Raw genomic sequence first — 6,000 nt, 5'->3', positions numbered from 1 at the left:
ACATTGAAAATTTAGTATTAAGACACAGACCCTTTCCTAAGGGAGCAAACATTCTAACCCACGATTTCTTAAAGATTTAAATACAGATTTAAAAAATATCTTTAAGTAGTTGTACAAAGGAGTTGCCATTTAACAAAAATCGGATTCCATACCTTGGATATGGTGAATAGTGCTACAATAAACATGGTTGTTCTGGTGACCAGCGAATAAATCAATGGCTGAAACAATGCCCTCATTACTTTGAGAACCCAGAGGAACAGTATCTCAGTCCACAGAAGCTAGGGAGATCCTTTCAGAAGAGGTGACTAGAGAACTGAGATTTCGACTTAGATGTTGAATCACTAGACTGACATTACAGATGCAGGAGAGGCACTGAGGCAAAATAAATGGCTAAGAAGTTGGCCATTAGGGCTGGGATTTCAGCCTATTGATAGTGTGCTTGCAAGGCATTCATGGAGACCCAGGTTCAATTCCTTGGTACCATATACACAGAAAAAAAAAGCCACAAGTGGTTCAAGTGGTAGAGCTCTAGCCTTGAAAAAGCCCAAGGACAGTGCTCAGGCCCTGACTTCAAGTCCCACGACTGGCAAAAAAAAAAAAAAAAGTTAACCATGGTGAGTGCTGGAGTTGGGCTGGACTAGAATGAACAGAGCCTGACAGGAGGAGGACTGGAGGGATAGTAAGGGTCCAGGCTGGAAGTGGCTCTGTGTGCACAGCTAAGAATGCTATAAGTATAAAGAGGGAAATCTAGGCTTGTTCTCTAGATAACTCCTTCCAGCAACAGGAAAGAGGCTGTTCAAGGAAGGAGTAGGTATAAAGAACTAGAATAGAAGCTGTAATCCTAGCTAGGATGATCAGGGCAGATAAAAGTCAAGCTCCAATGCCCCAAGGTGAGATCCTTCACATATTTAGAAGCATCCATGGTTAGAACTAAATGAAGTCATGAGGGTGATTGGAGTTGGACCTGAATTTTCAGGAAAATTGAATATTCCGTGCAAGATATAGTTGGTAGTCTTGTCTTGGTAGAGTCTTGGTGGAGAGTGGAGGTCAGGATGGATCTACATCTATTTGGAGAGCTGGTTGGCAGGTGTGTGAGGCAGAGGTCAAAGGTAATGCCAAGTCTTTTGAACTAGAGGGGTGGAGCTTTTGTTCATGTAAATCTGTTTATTTAAATCCCTGCAAAGATTTTTGCACAGATGAAACATCTTTGTTTTTCTCCCTTCCACTTTCTACTTATTTTAGATTAAAGCAGAAAATTAAAGAAAAGCCAAACAGATGTTCATTTTGTTTGCTTTTTATATTTTTAGCTTTATCCCCCCATTTGTGTAGCATAAACAAAATGTTCATCTCAAGTGACCTGTGTTCTGTATTCTGAACTAGGCTTTAGGCTGCACTTTATTTGAACTTTATGGCCGGTGGCCAAGAGAAATAACATTTAATTAATGCTAATTTTTCTGACCCATTTCTGTGCCTTTTCAGCAAATAAAACCACCTTTGGGAGAACTGGCATACACAAAAAAGTTAAAATATTACACTATGCAATCTAGCCACTGATATAGCAAAAATATTTTCCTACCTTTTTTGTTAGGTGACAAGATGATTTAAAAATGTTTTTGCTTGCTCTTCTTCATTTCTTTTTGTTAGAATAAGTTGGTCTTTTTGTTTTGTGTTTTGCGTCTATGGAAGACTCAGACAGGGATAGGCTCTGAGCTTGTGTGCAGCTGGGATCTGAGTGCCCAGGCGTGCTGCCATTGATCTAGCTGCCACACTTGAGGACGTAGAGAATGCTAACCATCCACTGGATGACACAGAATTCAATTTGTTCCCCTTTTTGTAGTGAGATTTTTGAGTCCAGCTACTTGGGGACCAGCTACGGAGAAGTAAGCAATACCCATTTCTAGGATGGTAGTGGGTTTTGTTCATTAAGCCTAGAACCAAGGGATGCCCCAGTTGACTTCCTGGTGAGTGAATGCCATCAGCTTTGGCCTGTTGTGAACATTTAACTAGGTTCTGCTTATAAAATAACTGAAGTGTGGATAAGAAATATAGTAGACTTCGTGAGGTACAACATTTCCAGAAGAAAAATTCTGTAATCTTAGAAATTTTTTTTTCCAAGCCTGAGGCTTGAACTCAAAGCCTGAGAACTGTTCTTGTTTGCTCATGGCAAACACTCTGCCACTTGAACACAACTCTACTTCCAGCTTTTTCTGTGTATGTGGTACTTAGGACTTCATGCATGCTAGGCAAGCACTCTACCACTAGGCTATACTCCTGGCCCTTAGAACTTGATGGTCCATAATTTATTAGTAGAGAGAATCAAATCTGGCACCATTTCCTTTTCCATTTCCCCATGCCTAGATTAAAAAAAAAACAAAGCAAATAAATAACAAGAGACACCATCTCTACTCTTATTATAAGCAATCTATATTAAGAAAGAAGATCCCTAATCTAAGAATGCAAATGACTTGCTCAGGTGTGGGTTTTATAAGAAGAGATTAGGGTTTGGCTTAGGAAGTTGTTAAAAGGACTGGGGCGGGGGGTGGGGTGGGGGGTGGAAAGCTTCTGCTGTTCAGCTGCATTTAAGTCATGGCTTTGGATGCGGTCATGTATCAGGCCTATGATCTGTCTCATGTGAACCCCTGCAGTCACTTCCAGAGGAAGCTCTTGTTGTAGATCTCTTCCTGATCCAAGATATAATAGGGCCAGGGGGGATAGAAGTGGTGATCATGACCTATGGGAGGTGAAGGAGCCAAGGCTCCAAGCACCGTGGCAAAGAGTGTAGGGCAGTTATATAGTGGGGAGTCCTCCTCCATTGAACGTCTTTTGTGCTCATAAGTCCCTTTCCCTGCAGATGAGGGAAAAACACTTGGCCCTAACTCAAGTTGCATCAGGCTCATGAGTCTCTTTGGGATAATCACCTTGTTAACCCACCACCTCCTCTTCACAGGAGGCCTCTGGGTCAAATGCAAGGAAAGCCCATGTATCTTCCCAGTGAGTATTTTTCCCATCCCTTTGGATGCATTTGCCACCGATGTCACTAAAACTATGATCAGAAGCTCATGGCTCGATGGTCACTCTTGCCCCTCTGAACACTGAGACTTCTCTGTGGCTCCCACTGGGAACCCAGCTTGAGGACTTGTAGAACTGCCTTGCTGTGAGCACCCATCTCTCCTCACAGACTTTGACAACCAGTAGCACCAACCATCACCTGTGTTATCCTGCAAAGTTCTAAATCCCATAAATGCCACACCAAGGAAGGTAAATGTTGGCCCAGTCTCAGGTACCTCATTCAGGAACATCTCAGATTCCATTCAGGAGTCTATTACAAGCCACACCTAATTGTCTGTAGGACCCCTTAGAGAAGCATTGTTTTTTAAGACAAGTCTAAGGAAAAAGTAAGAAAATGGCTTTCTAGCTAGATGCTTCCTGGTTCATGCCTGTAATCCTAGTTACTCAGGAGACTGAGATCCAAGGGTTGCAGTTCAAAGCTCATTCAGGCAGAAAAGTTCATGAGACTCCATCTCAAAAAAGCCAGAAGTAGAGGTATAGTAGCACATCAACCTTGATTTCAAGTTCCAATTCTGGCATAGAAAAAGGAAGAGAGGTGGGGAGGGAGAAAGAGAAAGAGAAAGGAAGGCAGGAAAGAACGCAGGAAGGCAAAAAGGAAAGAAGGGAGGGAGGTATGGAGAGAGGGGGGAGGGGAAAATGACTTTGTATTCTGGAACCATCTAATGAAACCAAAACTCTTGGTTTCTGACATTGTTTTCTACTGCTCCAAGGTGAGGCCTCATCTTCATTTTACAACTTTTCTCATGTAAAACATTCTGCCTGTATCACGTATTTTCCGATGGAGATAATTTCCATGAACTTATCCTAGATGCTTTTAGACTTGTGTGTTATTTGAAGTGTGCACATCACTCCAAAAACACAAATTTACTAATCCACAGACTAACACTTGATGTGCAAGTTGAAAGCTGTGGGCACCTGAGTGTCACCCTAGGGATGCATGAAAGTCAGGCAAACATTTGCTTAACAGTTTATTTATGAATGCTGCTCTAAATATTAATGTCTTCTGCACTCCCAACATTATACTGTCAAAATATTTTCAAAGAACTTCAAACAATATCCTAACTTAGATTATGTTTCCTTCTTCTGGGACTGCACTGTCTTTTGGCTTCTTAACTTGCTCAAACCATTGGAATGTTTTACAGGCATTTTTGAAGGGCTCTGGTTTCAGGCCTACTCTTGTATAGGGAGAATGTTTTGATTTTATTTTCCTGAGGATATTCTTGTCCTATACACTATTTAATATCTGAAAGACAGTGAGTCTAAATGCACCACCTGTTGACTTGACCTGCTGTGCAGGAGGGAGATTGTGTCATCACCACACAATTCTAATCAGAACTGAAAGCCTGCAGTGCGGCCAGTGTTTATGGGGTCAAGTTTAAGTCCATCTCTTCAGAATCCAGAAATGGGCTTTGGTTGTTTGTTCCGTTAAGCTGACTGTGTTTTGCTTTGTTGGTTTTTTTTCCTACCTCCTGAAACTTCAATACTTCTTGCTAAACCCTCATCTTAACTAACTAAATATTTCATTTTCTATTTCATTAATAAATTTGAACAAACCAGAAGAGAATTTGCATAGGTCTTTGCACCTCACTTCCTATATCTGTTCTGTGGGTACCACATGATTCTGGTTCATATGAGTTCACCTAACTTATTGAAGTCAGTCTCTCATTAGTGTCATGCTCTTATCCCTTTTCTTCCACTCAAAGATAAGGCTTTAGCAGCTGGCTCCTCTTTCTGCTTTTCTCCCTCACCAGTATCCTTTCATGTGCATACAGACTGCTGTGATCTCTCCTATTGTAAATCATATCAGAACCTTCTGTTGATCTCACAGTATCCTGACTTAAGGCCAGATTTATAGGTTCCAATAATAGCATCCCTTCTCCACTGTGTGCCCCCTTTGGTTTCTCTTTCTTTCCTTCAAAACAATCCCAAGCAAAGTTTCACTCCCATCATGCTGTGGGGACATCTCTGGTCACTGTCAACCACTACACACCTGGCTGGTTACTATGGTTACTGTTCAGCTTCAGAGGTGTAAGCTGATGTCCCTACAAGTCTGTTCCTGAACTATTATTCCCTTCCCCAGGGAAAAGAATAAAATTTAACCAATAGATCCCCATGTGTGATAACTATGTTTGTGTACCCCTATTTTGCTTCATATAATTTTATGAGTTGGTTGAATCCATGCAATTAAAAATATAAGCTTTTCTAGACATATGCATACATATGTGACATTGGCAATTACCAAATATATTTGGACCACTGGGGGGAAAAAAGAAAAAGAAAAAGAAAAGGAGATTATCTGGGATATTTTGCTCCATCTTCTCCCTTCTGCCTATATTTTCCTGCCCCAGTTGGTCTATTTGGTATTGAAGAATGCTAACAATAGTCTTGGTATTTGTGGTATCCTGCAGAAAGTCTGAATATCACGTATTTTCATCAAAGGAAGCTCACAGAATGAGAACTGAGTCTTAGGAAGTAAGCAAGCTGCACTCAGCCTTAACAGATGCAAGAGAGATGGTCTCCCTCTATGGATTTCCAGTGAGATGACCATGTATCAGGTTCCCCAGAGGAGCTTCTGAAAGGACAAGACAGTAGATGTAAAGCTTGGAGGAGGGGCAAAGGCTCTTCTAATAGATCTGCATAAGAAAAGACTGCTTTATAAGTGACTCATGAGTTATTGGATTTATTACAGTGGAATATGTAGGCCTTCCTCGCCAACCAGGAGGGGAGAAAAGGATCTCAATCCATCTTTAAGAACTGACTATTTCTTCTTTGTCTCCTTGTGAAGCCTTCTCCATTCTATTGCCTTCCAGAATGAAAGGTTCATTTATTTCCCTAGATAAGGTCTGAATAAGGGCAAGATATAATTTAAATGCAGTCAGCCTTAAGATAAATCAGTCATAAGGAGGTAATTATTTTATATTAAATCTGTGT

Source organism: Megascapheus bottae, chromosome 5 (genome assembly GCF_031878675.1).
Source record: "Megascapheus bottae isolate mThoBot1 chromosome 5, mThoBot2.hap1, whole genome shotgun sequence".
Lineage (NCBI taxonomy): Eukaryota > Metazoa > Chordata > Mammalia > Rodentia > Geomyidae > Megascapheus > Megascapheus bottae.
The sequence above is the reverse complement of the archived record's forward strand: the minus strand, read 5'-3'. Positions refer to the sequence as shown.